The sequence below is a fragment of the Cotesia glomerata genome, linkage group LG5, assembly GCF_020080835.1.
Source record: "Cotesia glomerata isolate CgM1 linkage group LG5, MPM_Cglom_v2.3, whole genome shotgun sequence".
NCBI lineage: Eukaryota > Metazoa > Arthropoda > Insecta > Hymenoptera > Braconidae > Cotesia > Cotesia glomerata.
Window position 1 is genome coordinate 21318294 of NC_058162.1, and position 20967 is coordinate 21339260.

Sequence of the window (20967 nt, forward strand, 5' to 3'; positions counted from 1 at the left end):
ATTTATTTTTTAATCTCCTAATCTATCTTATGGTAAATTGCGGAAATAAAATTTTAGCTTGATATTATTTTGTTCAATTATAATTAATTTTTTTTCGACTGGTGGAGAAGTTTTTCTGTTTTTTAAGCAGACATATATAAACATTTATTTTTAAATATACTTTAGAGACAGCTGGTACTATATTCAATTGTTTCGACGGCTGACTGCGGATAATATATTCTTTAATTAATTTTTTTTTTATGATTTACTTATCGGAACGTTGGAAAGCGTTTAATTCATATGAAAAATATACTACCCGTAAAAAAATTTAATAAACGCGCTTTACAATTGAATTGTAAATATATTTATTATGATGAAAATTATTTTCACAATTAGTTTTTGCACTGTGTATAATTATTTTTTTCCCACCAATTTTTGATTTATCTTTTTGATTCCAATTAACTCGTAGATTGTATTAAGTCGTAGCGATTCCATGATTTATACAAAATTAAAAAAAAAAATACCTAAGACTATATTTTTTTGTACGCAATGAATTAATTATTACACATTATCCATTATTTATAGAAATTATTGATAATAATCTCTAGTATAAAATTTACTTCTAATAATTTCTGGGAAATATTTAAAAATATTAATTTTTTTGTTTCAGAAAGAGGAGTCTATGATTTGGTGAGTGAATATTTTGGTTTCTCTTCTGTATATATCAAACTGGAATGCTAAACACTAGATATGCAATATACGATGAAAAGTGGGATCTTATGAAATTATCAAGGGTATCTATAACGAGGAAAGATAACACGAGTTAGAATCCCGCGGTGCCATCTGGCCACGATAAATTCACACTGCGGTAACATTATAAAACGAAATACACGTACAGTATCAGATTCAAGAACAAGAATTATAATCCTGTTAAATTTATCAGATTTATTAACTACTTTAATTACACAATTATTTCGCATCATATATATTTAAATTTACACGAATTATCTCTTCGGGTAAATTAACCCTGCATAAATAACTGAATGCCTCACCATAAACTATACAATTTCTTTGCAATCCATTAAAATCCATTAATGACGAATCATCTATATATATATATATATATATATATATATATATATATATATATAAATAAATAGTTGTGTGTTAGTCTCGCTAAAACTCAAGAACGACTGGACCGATTTCAACAATTTTCTTTTTGTTTTGTTCGCTATAGTTCAGGGATGGTTTCGAAAGAATAAAATTTTTGGAAAGCCCGAAAGGTCAGCTAAGGAAATCAACAGACCTAAAATTCTTAATTGCCTATCTTCTGTATATATGGACAAAAAGAAAATTTCATTAATTCAGTGTTCATTTTTTGGGATCTTGATTTTCAGGCGATAATGAGAAGCAAGTTTCATTTAATAACTTGACAAAATTCTAACCACACTTCATACAGCTAGTATTTATTTTTTATCAAAGTAGATTTTTAAAGATTGATAATCGCTGATCAAAAGGTGTAATAAAATATATTGTAGGTGATACGAAGTTCACCGGGTCAGCTAGTAATCAATAAAAATGGTAACAAAATAACATTTTACTGATTGAAAAACTATCTTGATTCACGAAAAATGTTCTCCGTGAGAACATTGTTTTAAGATAGCCGGTTGTCGGGTTTCAAGAATTTTATTTTTGTCTTGAATTTCGTCATCTTGGCGTTAGAGACCAATATCTTCGGTCAGTAACTATCCTTACTTGATCCTAAATAAAGGATATTATCTTCCATCGATATAAAAATTCTTCATTTAAGAATGATTCTTCAAAACTAAGAATGATTTCATGTTATTCATAGAATTTCATATCTTTGTTTCAATCTTTAGTTTCTTTATTCGAAATAGTAAAACATCTTTTAAAAAACTAAATATTTGCTTCAAAATATTCTGAAAAGTATTCAAAATTTTTTTTTTTACGAATACAAAGTAGCAAAAATACGAGTATAGTTTTAATGGCATTCTTGAAATAAGTTGGTAATATCTTACACCGACGTTACCGACTATCTTAACTCTTGAGAAAAACTTTATGAAAGCAATATTTTTGCTTCTTGAAGATAATTTTATGTAATTTATAATTTATAAATATTTACGAAATTTTCAAGAATATCATGCTATTTTTTAAATCTTTATCTAATTTCATAAAATTCAAATGATTGATTTTTCTGAAACTTTATGAACTTTGATAATATTAGCTAAAATTATTTACTGGTAATATTTATGGATTTAATTAAGAGTTTTATGGAATAATAGAAAATTTCATCAAACTTTTTCAAATCAGAATTCTGGTATTTCACTGAATGTTATGAAATTTTACGAATTTCCATTAAAAAAATATTTTTTCGAGAAATTCTTCGACAAAGTTAATTTGTGGTGCATTTTGTTTGAAAACAGTAAAGTTCTAATTTAAAGTTAAATTTTGACATGGTTACACAATGTATGAGACATATCAAAAATAAGAGATTTAGCGCACGCTCTTAATTTAATGTTTGTGTAAACGTTTTTGAAATGTTTTTTTATTGCATATGTAAAACTCGCAATGGAGAATTAATACATGTAGTAGGGATCAGGTAAAGAAGTACGTTTTACAGGAGGTACTGTCTAGAAAAAGCACCTTTAGAAGCAGTTGACTCTAATTCATTAATTCGCAAATTAGTTTCTTCGATTAAGAAAATTAAATAGTCTGAAGGATGAGTAAAATTTAAGAAAAAAAAAATTTTTTCTTGAAGTAAAAAGTATATTTTAAAGTACCATCATGAATCATCATCGTTGACTCAAAAAATGACTAGAGGTGAAAGCTGATAAATTATTTTTGTCAGGATTAAGTAACTGACAAGGATAGGTCAGAGATTTTGTCGAATACGTGCTCGAAATAAGTGAAGTAGACTTGGCAAAAATAAAGCAAACCGATAAGTTGGGAGAGACGTGATGGATACATCGGTAACCGATATTGATACGACAGTTCGTGGGTTTACTATGCATCATCTATCTACAGATATAGATATAGAATATAGATATCAATACATGTATGTATGTATGCTTTTGACTGTGTACTCCTCATACATAATGTATGTATATGTATGTTACCCGTCCGCCGTCTACCCATCGTCTGTGTGTTTTCTCTGTTAGTTCCGGTAAACTCGTATCATTGTTTGCGAATCATTGAATGGATACGAGATCGTCTATGCTTCAAATATATGTAACCGCTGGATTCACTTCATGGACCAATTCGTACAAGTTTATAATGCAGTGAAAAGGTCGTCATTCAGTCAGACTTCTTTCTTTTGTGGGAGCCAGAATAAATTTACAGTCTACATTTTCAATGAATAGTGTGTATATTGAATTATTTTTATTAACAATATAACACATCGATTTATTTTTATTAGTATTGTAAAAAAATTATAATGTTAGAAAAATATAAAAATAACAAATCAAGTCTTTGATAGGGTAAAGTACCCAGTAGTTGAACAGGTTTCGAAGTAAAACTTACTTGACCCTACTTTTAATATATAAAGATATAATTATTAGTTCAAATTAGTGATTTTCATGAAAATATAAACAATTTTGAATTAATTGAAGCGCAAAATATCGCAGATAATTGATTATTTATAAACGAACGTTTTTAAAATAGACTATGAAAGGAGTAGTTGAACAATCAATTCTGACAAGCCGCAGTAGTTGAACACTCCGGGAGCAGTAGTTAAACTAATGAAATATGTGGCAATAGGCACAGCAAAATTTTTCAACGTTTTATTGAAATATCAAAAGAAATATAACATATTATTAAATAATATTAAAAATAATACTGTGAATATTTAATATGTTCATTTAAAAATGAGAAATTTGTATTTAATTTTTTAATTACATTTTTTATGAATGAAAAAGCAAATTTACAATTATAAATCAAAAAAACTCAATTCAAAACGTTCAATAACTTTTAACTACACTAATTTTTAGTCATAAAACTTATTTAAATTGCAGTAATTAATACAAATCACAATGCTGATCACTAGTCTATAAGTAAACCTATTAGAGGTTATAGTGCTGTTAAAATTATACGGCCCCAACCTGTTCAAGTTCTGGGTACCGCTTTGAAAATTTGGAGGTATAGTTGAACGCTAAAATTTAATATAAAAATTATAGTTTATGTCTTTGCAAAAAATATATGTTATTTAGAAAAAACTATTTCATAAGATGGTACAATTTTTTTTTACTTAAAACGATGATATACCGTTTTTTTTACTGATTGTTTGGTTTACGATTTAATACCTTTTTCATGAAAAAAATAGCATCTATCGGCGATTCTCGACATGTCAACTTTTAAGTTAATAAAAATATAATTGTTTTGAGTTATAATTGAAAAAACTTACAGAAATTCATTACTGTATCATTTAATAATTATAAAATGCGCATATTACTCATAATAAATTTACGGATTTTGTTTTATAACAATTCAAAAAGTCTGTTCAAGTACTGATCCCATTTTTAGAAGTGTTCAAGTACTGAGTACTTTACCTTAATCGTCAATTTTAATTATGCGACATATTGAAGTTTATAAAAACATGAAAATTTTATAACTATTACTAATATAACCATGAAAAATAAATAAAAAATAATTTAACAAAATTTTTTCAACAAACTACTTATTTTGTTAATCAGTTCTTCGAAACCACTCAACTCTTCTTGCATTTGAAATAAAGTAAAATAATTATAAAAATAGTAAAAAATAATATTTCTTTTTCTTAATTTCATTGAGTGTAAAATAAGATAGCTTGCAACTGAAAGTTTCGCAATTAAATAATCCGTATATTTAATGTAAATTTAAAATATTTTTTTCTTTCTGTTAAACCACGCGCTCAGCGATAATTAAATTTTTCCATTAACTCCGAGTAAAATTCTCGGTTACTATTCAATTCTCTTAACTTCGAATAAAAATGTTATTTTCTTGCAACAACGATATAAATAAATAAATAAAAACCATATATTTGTTGAGCTAAAAGTAATTCTTGTTTACTTGAACTTGATGAGAGTGTACTAGCTTATTTCAAGACGACAAAAATGTTTGTTTTGACGATTGATTGCCTCCTTGAGTGTCTCAACGAGTTGAGTTGAGAAGTAATCCTTGAAAAAAAAGCTCAAGTGTTAAGATAAAATAGAAGAAAGTTTTTCTCGACACGATGGCAATTTCCTTCGAATTTATCATCGCGGAGAATAAAAACAACAATCAGTATATATATATATATATATATATATATATATATATATATATATATATATATATTAGGGTGGCGCAAAAACCGACTATTTTTTTTTTTTTTTTGAAACTCGAGTTAAAAAATGTTAGTTTTTGATGTTTTAAAAGCCCTCACCAAAGGACAGCTTAAAAAAAAATTTTTAAGAGGTCACTCCAAATTTTTAAAAATTTCAAAAATCGTCAAAAATCGAATTTTTTTTTTTTTAATTTTTTTTTCTCGCTACGGTATAATTTTATATACCAAAAAAAATAAGTTTCTAAAAGTTTCAGTTCAAAATTTAAATTTTGAAAGGTTGCTCATAATTTTTTTTTTTTTTCTTTAATTAGTCATATAGCCGACTTTAAGTGTTGGGAGTGGTACGTTGGGGTTTTTTTGGTTTGAATAAATCTTAACCTACGTGGCAAGGTCAAATCTCAATCAAGCTGGTTTCTAAGACCAGCTTGGGATTCGAACCCACGCCTGGCAGTTGATTAAATAAAATTATTAAATTAAAAAAAAATTATATTTTCTATGTTGTGCTTGATTTTTAGTTCATCTCGTGATGTATTTTTATCGATTATTGTCCTAAATAAAAAAAAACATGCATGGAATTTTAATTTGAATAGTAAAAGGTCGCTCAAAAAAATCTAAACTAATGCACTAATAAATTGAAAAAAAATATGAGCGACCTTTCAAAATTTAAATTTTGAACTGAAATTTTCAGAAACTTATTTTTTTTTAGTCTATAAAATTATACCGTAACGAGAAAAAAAATAAAAAAAAAAAAATTCGATTTTTGACGATTTTTGAAATTTAAAAAAATTTGGAGCGACATCTTAAAAATTTTTTTTCAAGCTGTCCTTTGGAGAGAGCTCTTAAAACATCAAAAACTAACATTTTTTCACTCGGGACTCAAAAAAAAAAAATAGTCGGTTTTTTTGCGCCACCCTAATATATATAAACTAAAACACTTGGTAAATTGAAAAAGCTATTTTCTTACTTTACGTTGAATATAACAACAATTGCCTGAAAAAGAAATCTAACTGAGCTTTCACGCTGTTTGTTTGTGTCTTAAATCTTAAAGTTTTAACTGGCATTGCTAAAGTCGACAAAAGTCAACTCTTTAATCCTTATAAGCTTGTTGAACTCACGATTTACTTTATGGATATTGATATTAAAAATATCGTTCAATTTTTCTTATAAAATTAAGGAAAATTTGTGTGATTTTGGAGTAATGATGTTTGTTTTCCAAAAAAAAAAAAAAAAAAAAAAAAAACAAGTTCATTTAACGTAGAATTTTTAATCTTCGTTCTGGTATAAGTTATAACACATAACTTATAACAAATTAACAAGATTTTGAATTAAGATGATATTTTTTATCACAAATGAAAAAAATTTATATTGTTATACAAACTAGTTCTTTCGTGCAAATAGTACGCACATTAATAACGGATCTCGTGATCTAATAATGGATGTTCTTATATTAATATGAAAATAAGACTGATAATTTTTACTACCGATGAAAAAAAAAATATATATTTGTTTTTTATTAATAGATAATATTTGCCTTTACTTATTTTTCCGTTGTAGTATGACGATTTGTTTTTTATCACGACATTCAATGAAATATTATGTAAATAACATTTGTTTATGTACACGGAGAAAAAAATATCGCGCTCATCACTAAATAGTATCGTGATTATCACGATACTCTTGTGACTATTATTATACGCTCTATGTGCGTAAATGCTCAATATATACTATATTGTGATGATTACGAACCACATGGATCCGGAATAAATGTCCCATTCGTCCGAATTGTACGTAGCGCAAAAAATTAATTTCATTTTCATAATTCATAATGGATAAATATTTTGGTTTTAAAATTGTCACTACTAATTCTATGCTATTAATATAAAGTAAAGTAATAATTAAATATTGTTTTGTCACAGTATGAATATTCGCGAGTAACTTAATTAAGAACTTGGTTATGCGTGATAGTGCTACGGAAGTGGATCGCGATAATCACGATACGTTTCGCCTTAGCAAAGAAACATTTCTTTACCATCACTATACGTATTGACAAATTCACACTACACGTGAATCGTGGTAATCAGGATTAAAGTTTCGCGAAAATAATAAATTTTTGTACTTATCACAATACTAGGTTCATGATCGTCTTTAGGCATTCAAGGTAAAGGTCACATAAATCGGTTTTACTGTTACGTTAAAATGTAAATAACAGTTTATATTACACTTATAAGAAATGGCACCTTCTAGGGTTTTCAATATAGTTTCATGTATTTTCATCAGATAGTATTACATTTTATTAAAAAATATATTTTTTTCTTTTTCTCGTATTTTTCGTCCACAGCCGCAACGCGGAAAACACCTTTGATTTAGAAATGTTGTTCCTAATTTTAAAATATCAATTCCTGAGAAGTGGATAATTTTTCAAGAAACCAAAAATAAAATTTTGTACGGAAAACAAAGATAGAAAAAATTACATCACAGATACTAATAAGGGTCGCTTCAAATGTAAAACTATAAAAATTGCAGTTCGAAATAACATTTTTTAAATTTAGACTTTGAAGGCTAATTTTCACAGCTTTGAATGTAATACTTACATTTTACAATGTAATTCTTATAAAATCTGTAAAAATTACAATCTGAAACTGTAATTTTTTCAGTTTTTTATGTGAATTGTATAATATAATTTTTCTCTTCTTTTTTTTTCAGTGTATCTATTAAATAATAATTAATTCTGATGATAGTAATCTTAACAATTCATTAAATTCACTCATTGCATTTACGTTCTGCTAGTTAATGTACAAAATGCTACAGTATGCTTCGTTCACCGCATTCTTTCAGAAGCACCACATCCAATTTCAATTTTTTCTTTTCTAGAGTTAACATTGCTTTTTATTTTTACAAATTTCTTTTATTTTGGCAGTTTTTCCAATTATACGTTTGGAAAGAAATAACTGTAAATTTCGACATGCTGTAGACAATTTATTTGAACATTTTGGCGTATCTAAAATAATACAGTTTATTAAATTTCATATTTTACACTCTTCTACCGTAAAATTTATCAAAGAAGCTCAAAAGAAAAAAAAATTTTTAATGTTTGCGAATATATCAGTGTTTGCTTTCGTTTTTATTCCTACGGCGGACAGACAATTATCTTAAAGTTCTCCGTGAAATCAAAGACTCCAATTATTTCCGATGATAACATTCACCAAGTAGCGAATAAAGAAAATTTATTGAAATTTATCGCCGAGTTAGTGAAAACTAAAGTTTGTTCGATAAAAATAATTCTTGAAATGCGTGACATTAAAAAATTAAGAGAATGGATGAGTTTTTTTTTCAACGGGTAGCATCAACTCAGCTCTTGTGAATGTTAATTTATCCGTCTGAATATTCAATTGTTAGAAGGAGGTACGAGATAAAAATGAAAAAAAAAAAAGGACAGCTGTTGGGAGCTGGCTCTTATCCTCGTCGTCACTTTTGCAAAGACGGAAAAATAAAATGGAAAGTAAAAGTGAAGTTTTTACATCCGCCCATACTCTTGATGTTTTCTGCCCGTCCCACTTTGACGGATTCAATTATCCGACGTTCTTGTCGTCAATATTATCCTCCGCTTCTTCAGACCTAACTAAATCATCTGAGGAATCATCTTCTATTATAAAAGGACTTTTACGGACCCTTATTCTAATCATTCTTATTGACTTTGTTACTAGTCTTGTTAATTTTTAACCCAATCCATGTAACAAAGTAAAATTAAATCTTTCGATTGAAAAATTCCTCACAAAAAAAATCTAATCGAAGTGAAAAAAAATTAATTTTTTTAATTAAAAAATGAGATTTTTACAAAATGAAAGATAAATCATAGTTTTTTTCAAACAATATAATTATTAGTGTTCTTAAAATTGTGATTTTTTTTAAACTTTTTACTACGTTGATTTCAATTTAGAAAAAGAAGGTTCGTCCAACTGATACAATTGAATATTTATTAATGGTATTTTGCTTGATATTTTAAAAATTCGTTATGCTTATGATGAAAATTGCTGTTGTACTGGTTTTGGTGCAAGAGAATCTGTGAAAGTGATTAAAGTATTTGAATTATCAGTGTTGTAGTTTTATCTGAATGGGAAATCTACTTCCATTTCGGCTGCCGAATGGCACTTTTTATATTGGTGCTTTACTTCATTGCGAAAATATCAGTGATCAGTGAAATGTTATTATTGCATTCACGGAAAGAAAATTATGGGAACTATTCCTGTTCCATTATGGGAATGGTTCTCATAACGCTATAGGAATAATTCCTATACTATTATATACGATTTCCATCGAACTTATGTACAGAGAGGATGTCTCTCGACCAATAGGGAAGATGGAAGTGTCCATCTCTCGGCTTGAATTAGATCCACTAGTCATTTGACCAAGATGGCATGAAACTTTCATTATATCTTTAAAAATGTCAATAATTAAGAAATGACCTTGTATCTTGTGAATTATTGACATTTTTAAAGATATAAGCTCATCTCGATATTACACTCATCGAGACCTTTCATTTGAGTACCCACATCAATTTTTCATATATTATATATATATATATATATATATATATATATATATATATATATATATATATATATATATATATATATATATACTATATATATATGTATGTATGTATGTATGTATGAAAAATATATCAAAATGCATGTGGGTATTCAAATGAAAGCTCTTGATGAGTGTAACATCGGGATGAGCTTATATCTTCAAAAATGTCAATAGTTTACCAGATACAAGGTAATTTCTTCATTATGTATCTAGACACAGAGCATTTTCGAATGCAGCCTAAATTCTTATTATAATAAATTGACTATTGGTGAGAATGATATGAAACTTTAAAAAGACCCAACTCTAAGCAAAAACCCATTTTATCATATAAATACACTGGCGACAAAATTTTTTTTATTTTCTTAATAATATAGATTATTATTATTATTAAGATTATTATTATTTTTATATATATTTTTTACAATTGTAAATTGACTATATTTACAATTGTTATTGGCTATCTAGTCTATTGCACAATTTTTCTCTAATTATTTATAATTTTTTGTTAGCCTGTATTCCCTCCAGGCCTAAACAATTTTTCATTCTTATTTTAAATTTGTCATCAGAGATAAATTCAACTGAAAAAATAATTCGGACGGCCCAGACCAGGACTCGAACCTGGACCTTTTGGTATCGTGCCAACTGCTCTTCCCTATTATAATAATAATAATAATAATAATTATTATTATGTTATTAAATGTTATTAAATGCTCAGGGGGGTTGTCCCCGGAGTCCGATTCTCCGAGGGCCCAGTCTGAGCTCCATCCATTACTGCTGGACCACTCCGCACAACAAGGCGGTTAGTGATCACAGCAGGCCAAAGTCATTTTCCTAAGTAGACGGAGGGAACCTAGTATGACAGCCTTCTGCATCCTGACCGCCAAGAATTCAGCTTTTGATGAGCAAGCTGGAACTCTGGCAAGTGAGGATACAAAAGACTGTTTCATCCCTCCGAGGACGCCAACAATCAGGACGACGAGCTTGACACGGTAACCTGGGTAAAGTTTGCCAATTTCAAACAGGAGATCCTGATATATCTGTCTTTTGTGCTCTTCTTTGGCTGAGATGTTGTATTCAGCCGGGGCCGAGAACTCAATGACATAAATGTCACGAGTAGCCTTGTCGAAGAGCACAATATCAGGTTTGTTGTGATCTATCCGCCGAGTTGTTGCAAACGGCATGTTCCAATAAATTTTGCAACTGTCATTCTCAACAACCTGGGGAATATCTCCTGGCAGATAAGGCAGCACTGGTGTCATATCAATACCGTAGTAATGACGAAGATAGTAGTACAGTACTCTCAGGGCAGCGTTGTGACGCTGGATATATGCACCTCTCGCCAGCACAGGACATGCTGACAAAAGGTGCATGAGCGTCTCCGGGTGTTGTTTACACATCCTACATGACGTGTCCAGAAGCTGCACCTGGAGCACCTTGCTACGGTATTCTAGAGTGTTAATGACACCATCTTGGCAAGCAAATATGAACCCTTCAGTCTCGGACATCAGGCCAGCTGACTTTAAGAAGGAAAACGTCAGCTGGGTGGACAAGCCATGATCACGCACGTGTTTGAAGAACTATTATTATTATTATTATTATTATTATTATTATTATTATTATTATTATTTAATTATTATTGTTGTTTTAACTATTATTGCATACTACATGATAATTATGTTGCTGTCACATGAAAATCAATTTTTTTTCCGTGTATATATTATAGAAATTATTTTGAACTCACTCCGCACGAAAATTTTATCTTTATTTTATTTTGAGAACGATTCCCATAATGGTATAGGAATGATTCCTATAATATTCTAGGAATCCTTCCTATACCATTATGGGAATAGTTCCCATAATGATATAGGAACCATTACTATATCATTATGGGAATATTTCCCAGAATATTATGGGAATGGTTCCTATAATTGTATAGGAATAATTCCTATAATTATAGGAACCATTTCTATGTCATTATAGGAACCATTCCTATGTCATTATGGGAACCATTCCCATCGTTATGGGAAATGTTCCCATAATTCTGGGAAAATTTCCTATAATTATGGGAACAGTTCCTATAATTGCCTAGGAACTGTTCCCATAAAATTATGGAAATAGTTCCCATATTTTTCTTTCCGTGTTGAAAAAATATTTGAGCGAAGCTTCAATGAATAACTCAGGAATTGATGAGTTGTAAAACAACTGGAACAGATGAGCGAGTTTAATTAAAATGAGTGGATGGAAATTAAAGTTACGTTGCATTGAAGTTAAGTTCTGTGTATGAAAATGGTTTGATGATTCAGTAGCTTTGATTATGTTCCTCTCGAATTCTAAAGGCAGAAATGTGAAGTTTAGTTCCTCGGTGGTCGTAGTGGTAAACTGATGATTAAAGCTCTAACTTGGATGAGAAAACGGCTCAAGGATTATGTATTATAAAGCATTCTTGTGATGAGATCCCAGAAAATACATAAAGTAAAATATCGCGAGGTTTTGTGGCTTCCTTGATTAAATTTTTGACTGAATCATTTCCTTGATACATATTTTATACTCTAATCTCTTCATTATAATTTCTATGTTGAAAATAGTCTTCATTATCTTTTCATGTAATTAATTTTGGTTTTTGGTAAGCTGAAAGCTCTTTTATCGTCTGAAAAATCAGTTGGAAACACATCAGCAGTTAAAAGATTAATTATTAAGAAAAATTAAATCTCAAAAATACGTACGTGAAATCAGGCCAATCAGGTTATATTTAGCTATCAATTAAGTGCTATTTTTGTGCCAATTAGTTGCTAAATTCAATATTTTCAGTTAAATTCCAAAACTTAATCGTATCATATGTGAATTTATCAAAGTAAAGTTGAAGAAGATAACAAGTCTCAACAAGATAACACTAATTTTAATACCATTATTAATTTATTAATAATTATTTACTACAAAAAATTAATTTTACTTCTTACTTAACCTTATAGCATAGAATCAACTGTCTTCAAGCTGCATTTAGAAATAAATTTTGATAAATGACTGCTCAAAGAATAGAAAAAATTTTTCCTACTGCCAGCCGAAAAAAATTAATTATAATTAAACAAAATAATACTAAGCTACAATTTCCATTCCACAATTTACCACAAGACAGATGAGGAAATTTAAATATAAATTGAGTTAAAATATTGATTTTTACAAAATTTATCCACAGATTCGGTAGAATCTGGCGCCAAGTTCCGTACAAATCCGTTGTAAACGGAGCGCCAGACTACCGAGTATGTTTACTGTAAGCAGAACGGTATTTCAAGGTTGAAAAACTTTATTTAATTCTACGGTACTTCTCGTTTCTAAATTTTATATTATAACAGTAATTCATACTTTATTTTACTGATATTGATTAATTATCTTCAATTATAACAATTAATCTACTTGAAATTATTAAATTTTATCTGCACAAACTATAGCAAGCTCAAAAATTTCGATCCTGACTTTTTTTCGATGTAAAAAGTGACATGCCACAGACTAAATAATTCGAGAATGCATGGTAATCTTCCAATAGATGGGAAACTACAGTTAAAATAATACATTTCACAGCTTGCATCCACACCCGCCAGGGTGCGCTGGAATTATTTTTACATAAACTGGTAGCTTCAAGGGGATAGTTTGCTATAAAAAATGCAGCCAACGCGAGATTGTTGGTACCAATTGTAAATTTTTATTATAATTACAAAAAAAACTAAAATTCGAACAAAAACAGTTTCACTGTAAAAAAATCGCGCCAAGTCCACGTTCATAAGACTATCAAGAAAAAAAAATTTCTTTTTTCTTAACAAAAAGATATAAAATAAAAAAATTAAAAAATCCAAGTAACCGATATGATTGTATATGATTTTCGGAAATTAAAAAAAATTTTTTTGTAAATTTAAAAATAAAAAAAAAAATTTTAGAACGTACTTGGTGTGCGTCATTGTGTATTTCAATTTTCTTAAAGTCCTAGTAAATAGATTTTACGAATTTCATTAAAAGTAAAATATTTTGCAACCACGCACACTAAATACGTTCAAAAATTTTTTTTTTAATTTTTAAATTTACAACAAAATTTTTTTTAATTTCCGAAAATCATATACAATCATATCGGTTACTTGGATTTTTTTATTTTATATCTTTTTGTAAAGTAAAAAAAAAATTTTTTTTCCTTAATAGTCTCATGAACGTGGACTTGGCGCGATTTTTTTACAGTGAAACTGTTTTTGTTGTGAAACGGATTGTGTTTACTCCTCTGCACTGAAAGAAAACATTTCTCTCAAAAAAAATGTACAATGTTGTAATAAGAAATTAATTCGTTGAAAATTTTCAACAGTTTATTTCTCAGCTGAGTAAATAAAAATTTTTCTCCCAGCAACTTTCTTGTTGAAAAAAAGTTTTTTAAATTTGAGAAAAAACAACTTTGAATGAAAATTCACAAGTTTTCTATCAAAATTATTTTCTCTAAATTAAAAGAACTTTTTTTTAACCAGAAAGTTATTGATAGAAAAATTTTTGTTTCTTCAGCTAAAAAATAAAATTGTTGAAAATTTCAACAAATTCATTTCTATTCAAAATTATGTTGATTTTTTCCACAAGAAATTTGTTCTCTCAGTGTATAGACTTGAAAAAACCACATCATTAGCTATTAAAACTACTTTTTCTCAACTTTAAAAAAAAAAATTAATCTATTAAAGAAATTTTGACACGTATCTCGCGCTCAAGGCATAAAATGAAATATGTTCGTCACAAAATTTTACTTATTTTAATAATTAAATGAATTATTGGATAGTTGACGTATTTATAAGAATTGAAAGAAGCCGATGGTCTAACCACTTCTGCACGTAAAACAATATTTTTCTTTTATATTAAAATTTCAGTAACATATAAATAAAAGTATATAAAAATAATAACTCTTGGTAAAATTAAGTCATTAAATTATCGAAAAAAAATTAAACTTAGAAGCATTGTTGTGTAAATGAAAATTTTCCATTTAATTAAAAAACGAAAAATCTACCCTCAGTATTCTCATAATTTATGACCTTTCACAAAGCAATTTAAATTGCTTAAGAGTTCTCAGGTTTCCCTTAAGTTATGTTTTTGTTATATTTTATAGCACGGTTTTAAGCATCACTCGTCGGTACTTTCTGTTTTATTCTAGTCCGTCTGCGGCATTGTCTCGAGCGAATTGTCGAGCAAAGACTGTGGGCGTTATCCGACTTTACTTTAGGACTCTCAGGAGAAGTACGAGAACAGAAGAGAGACTCAAACAAACGGACGATTCTGTTTCAAACTCCCTTGCGGTGGAGTTCATGACCCATCAGTAATTTGTCTCCTACCACATTGTTTATAGTAACTCCCTCTGTAGTTTGTTGTTTACAATAAAGTTCATAATACAGCTCATATTCTATGGATTACAACAAATATTAGCTTTCAGTAACAACACGAGTCCATTCCTTCCATCTTTTTATTTTCTAACACTTATCTGCCGCTTTTTCTGAGGGATGATTGGATCGGGAACCATCTACATTGCTGAGTTTAAACATTTTTAATAAATCATGCTCATTCTTATTTTATTCCACTCGTACTATTGCAATATGAATATCTGTCAAATACTTTTTTAAAAATAGTTTTTTTTTTAATTTGTAATACAGATTTGAAAACTAAAACTAATGACAAAATAGCGTAGCCATTGTTATTTTGTTCAAGTCTCACAATTTGCCGATAGCAGTGCGACCAGTCGCTTCCACAAAGAGCGGTAAATTTGAAAAGTTTGAAAGGACGTATCATAAGCTCTTTGAAAGTGATTTTTTTCCATTTAAGTTAGCCAATGATGACACTAATTATGGAAAATAATAATTCTCATTTTAAAAATTCAAGTATTTCTCTCCTCATCGTCGCTCCCTAAAATGATTTTCAATCAAATCGAAAAGACTGTATCTTTTAGCTTGTTTTCTTTACAAACTATTCAGTTTTGGTGAGCCAAATTTTTTGAGGTGTCTCTTTTTTGAAGAGTCACAAGACATTAGACGCTCGGAAAGGTTGGCTTCAAAGTACAACAATGTCTCATTCTGCTTTCCAAACTTTTCAATATCAGTAGTTGAGCACTCTTTTTTGATCTCATCAATACGCCGTTGGCGCGAAACACCGCTGGAAGTCACAAATTCACTCAACATAGAGGCATTTAAATCCAAAGCCTTTGAATTCTTCTATGAAATTGAACTCAGGGAGGCCTAGGAACCAAAGTCTGCAAATATTCTACATAATTTATAGTATAAACTGATATGTACAAAACATATCATCAGTGTTTCTATTTTTCTTTTTTTTTTATATATATATATATTTCCTATTTATGCTGTCATGTCTTTTATATTTTTGCCATCTGGCTTTTTGCTTTGGCATTTAAATCTGAATAAATAAATAAATAAAATATTTCGAAAAAAAATTTTAATTCTGGACTTGAAAAATTCTATAAGTTAGAAATTATTTTAAGTACAGAAGATAAAAATAGAATCAATTAATTAATGATATCTTTATCATCTCAAGATTATTATGTTTCTTATTGACAGTTATTTACTTCAGTTTTTCTTAGAGCTTTTAGTGTTAGAAAAAAAGTGATTGAAAATAAACGTCAATTGATCATTCGATAAACTGAACTTAGGCTCAGTATACGCTCGCCTAATAGATTAGCTTAAGAATTCGAATTTTTCCTAGCAAGGATTCAAACCCAAGATCCTACGTACGTAAGATTGACGTCAAACCTCAACGCTGTAAGGTGAATAGAATTTCTTATACTTCACACGGAGAAAAAAATTTTGCTATAGGAACTCTATAATAGTTAGTTAGTTGTAAAAAGTTCCAGTAGGTTAACGTATTCTTATGGTAACAATACCGTTTGGCTCCTGCAACTCTACATCGTTGAGCTCTGAGAGCTAAACGTTATTTACCTCTCACAACTCTACAGGATCGTTCTAAGACTATAAAAAATTTTTGGCAGTCTGATTAATAATTTTTTTTACGATTTAGCATTGATAATTTAATAAATAAATGCGACAGAACGAATTTATATTTCCAACAATAATTGTATATGACAAATAAGAATAGTATTATAATAGAAATAAAATAATAATAGAACTTATATTACAAATAAAAATTATTTGTAAAATAAAAATATGGTCGTCACAAAATTATCTTATTTTCTTGATTATATTAATAAATATTGGACATAATCACTACCGTATATGCACAAGAAAAGATAAATAAACGAAAACAAATTTTATTTTGTGTTAAATGGGGTCTTTTGGATGTATTCCGATAACTTATTACTTATCACAATATATTCAACTAATAAATTTAATTAACAGTCACTGCAAATGAACCTTGAAAAACCACAAATACAAAACTGTTCTAACGAAATTCAATTTGACAAAAAAAAAAACTGTTTCCTTAAATAAATAAACTGGAAACTTAATTGTCCTCATATATTTTTAATAATATAGATGAGTAACAAAATAATTCTGTTTGTCATTTTAGAAGGTTATGAAATATGTCAGCGCACTCCACTACTGCGCAACGTAGGGCGCTCCCAACTATACCGTTTGGCTCTGAGAACAATCCCGTAGAGCTCTGAGAGCTCAACAACATTGAGTTATCAGAACTAAATAACATTATGTTACTGTACCTCTACAACGAATAGTAAACTGTGTATAGTTGTGGTAACTCTACAGTTAGGTTACCAGAACGAAATTTTTTTTTCCGTGCACCCGCAATTTTCATTATTTGTAAAAGTTTTAAACCGTTAAACTTTGGCATATGAGTATCAAATATCATGAATTAGTCTTTAAATGATTTTATTGTTCAAAATTATTAGTTTCTATTCAAACAATCTTCCATCAAATCGTATTTAGGCTCTTGCAATTAAAAATTGAGATATCGCCAATTCAATCCCCTCAAATTTTCACATTATTGACATAAGTGTCTCCCATTTCTGACTCTGATGTTGACAGTAACGCAGGGAGAGGGCGCAGTGAATAGAAATATTGAATTGTTTAGGTAGTATTTAATCTGTATAAAGACATATCAAGGTAAATGAAGGTTATGTTTGCAGGTTGGGTCGAAACAAAAGTAGATGAGTTTATGTTGGGATAAAGGGAATGGTTCGACCGCCGCGAGCTCTTGTCGTTACATGGGAATGCAAATGTTGTATCTGCATACAATCGTTATATTCACTGGTACACTCTCTCTGTGTATTTACTTCAACATTGATGAAATATGGGCTTAACTATATGTTTGTCGATGTATCAGATATTACTGCGGATGAAGGGTTGATACATAAGCTAAATTCATTTTAATTATCACCATTATTTTTTGACTTTTTTCTTTTTCTCCACGAAATAATTATCAATTATTCTGACTGCGGTTGGTTATAAATATTTATATTTCTCTCACCGGAAAATGTCAATCCAGGTTCGTAAATTAAAATATTTTAATGATCAGCATTGCTGGAAAATTTTAATAAAAGTGTTTTGAATAATTAATGGTTAAATATTTGTTGAAAATCATGAATTTTAATGAGCCGATTAAAGACTAATAGATCCTCGCTCACTGAATTTCATTGTTGAAAAGTTATAAATTGAAATATTTCAATGAATTTTAAACCAAACGAAAATCATGATGTTAAAATCACAATTCATGAGTCAAACAATTTTTAAAAAATCTGAAAAGTTCATTTTTGAATATCCTTAGGCTGTGAAATTTTTTAAACGTGTAATTAAATCTTGATCTTGACGGCAATCGACGTAGTTTTTCAAGCACACAAAATTTTTATTAAGGGTTTAGCTGATTGATCGAAGAATTTGAAAGTAATCTAATAAAAACTTAAACAAAATTCTTTTCTTTTTGATGATCGCAAGATTACTTGGAATGAGAATAATTACGTTAATGAGAATAATTACTTGATTGTATTGTCATCGAGGAACGATAGGACGCTGATTTACCATTTGTTAGTGACAGAAATATTATTTGAAGTTTATATCTGTAAAATGTACCGGAGCCTCTAGTAAAATAAAAAAAATTCGATGCAGCTCACCGCACACATGGAATAGAATTATCATTTGACATATTGTTATCGATAGAATATTATTATTACAAATTTCATTGGTTTTATATTGTAGAAAATCTAGATTTCAACTTAAGAAGATTACATTTTAAATTAATGTTTTTGATTTACTTGATTTTGTCAAGTTATTTATTTACAATATATGGATAGAATTAGTTGGTAGAAACTGAAAATTACGAAAGTCATTAAAATACAATTTTATGAATAATATTAACTAATTCCATAAAATTACATTAAAATGATAATTGTATAAAACTTTGCTAGAATTAACTATAAGTCAGCAACAACTGATCACTGAGATGTGTAATTTTTTTAGACAGCTGATCAGTCGAGGGTGATTCTGACACTGCCTCAAAGTCGGCGGACGAAACCGATATTTAAATTTATTCTTACCGGAATCCGATAAATTTTGTAATAATTGCAGTAAAAACATTTTTACTCTAATTTTTAACATTAAAATAGTTAAAAATAATTATTCACCTTTTCATTTTTCATGTTTATTATTTTTTACTAACACACTGAAAATTCATCGTTCTTTTCTATATTTTCTTACATCGCATTTATAAATAACTATTAAAAAAATTTTAATTAGAATAGGAATTGCGAAATGTCCTACGATTATTCTCATTTTTAATATCATTTTCAATAGGAATTATATCATTTTTAATAGGAATTTTCAGATATAAATTTTTATCGAATATTTCTAAACTAGAATACCCTTTTAATTGAACAAAATTCAGCTAGATATGGACGAGAATTTACAATTGGAGATGACGTACCTGATAATTCAGCAGTCTAAGCTCAAATACTTGCAATCTTTCGGAGAATAACCCAAACCAAAAATACTTGAGAATCCTGACAATATATTTAAGTCACGCTTTTCATAACCAACTTCCATATCACGTCATACACTTAACTTAATACGAGCAGTGACCCGCCTGTATTTTGCCTCAGAAATCGCTCACCCTGTATACCAATGGAATGGCTCGGGTGGTATCTACCCACACAAGCATATCCCATTGGAGAAAGTCTCAGCTTGGCAAACTCAAGCTTCCAACGTGGATAATGTTGTCGCCTCAGACTAGTGCGCCATATCTTTAACAATTCCTTCTGCGGTTCTGCAGCAGAGCCAATTTCCTTAAAATTCCACGCGGTCCTTATTCTTTTGGCAGAGCATTCCAAGTGACTGCATTACTAGAAATTATCCTGGAATTTACTAAAAAAAACAATAAATAAATCACTGGTTAGTAATTCCGCCAATTGCTTATCCTCAGCATTATTTTCACAAAACACCAAAAAATTGGGAACAATCCTACCGGATTAAACTTCCAACTGTTATAAATAGGAAGCAGAACAGTGATGATATCGTCCTTTCAGAATATTTCACGGTGCGAACAAACTACAATGTAACAGCTCCCCATCTCATCGGGCATTACGCTACGCTGCGAGATTAATATGCGGAAAGCTTTTCTCGTTCGTTTGAAAGCTGAAAAAAGGCCATTCGGCAGCCGAAATGGAAGTAGATTTCATAATGAATAATAAAAATACTACTAGGGTAGCATACGAAAAAAAAAAAAATAAATTTCTGTCTGATTAAACAACAATGATGTCAAAACGAATGCAAAAGTAAAATTTCATTAAATATGTCGGAGAAAGTAGGTGATTTTTGGCCTAGACTGATAATGAGGTACACAAATTAAAGCTTATTCAATAAGCTTTCAGATACTATCTATAGAATTTTGATAAGATATCGCGTTCAATTGTAATTGCACGAAAATACGGTAAAAGTGAAAATTTTTGCGATTTTTGAAAATTTTTGAATTGCTATTATTCCTAAACTATTTAATTTGGAGAAATAAATAAGTACACAAATTGAAGCTTATTAAATAAGCTTTCAAATGCAATTCACGGAAATCGGATAGGATGTCGAGTTCCATTGTTATTGCACGGAAAT

The 20967-nt window shown here is 29.0% G+C and overlaps 1 protein-coding gene across 2 annotated transcripts in view; it reads left to right on the forward strand.

The window, feature by feature from the left end:
• The window catches only part of LOC123265550 (protein-tyrosine sulfotransferase), a 279719-nt gene that overhangs the window by 102239 nt on the left and 156513 nt on the right, over positions 1–20967 (forward strand). For both annotated transcript variants that reach the window (XM_044729352.1, XM_044729353.1), the window contains exon 3: positions 650–669. The gene's annotated coding sequence lies outside the window, so the exon portion shown is untranslated. The remainder of the gene's footprint in view (positions 1–649; positions 670–20967) is intronic.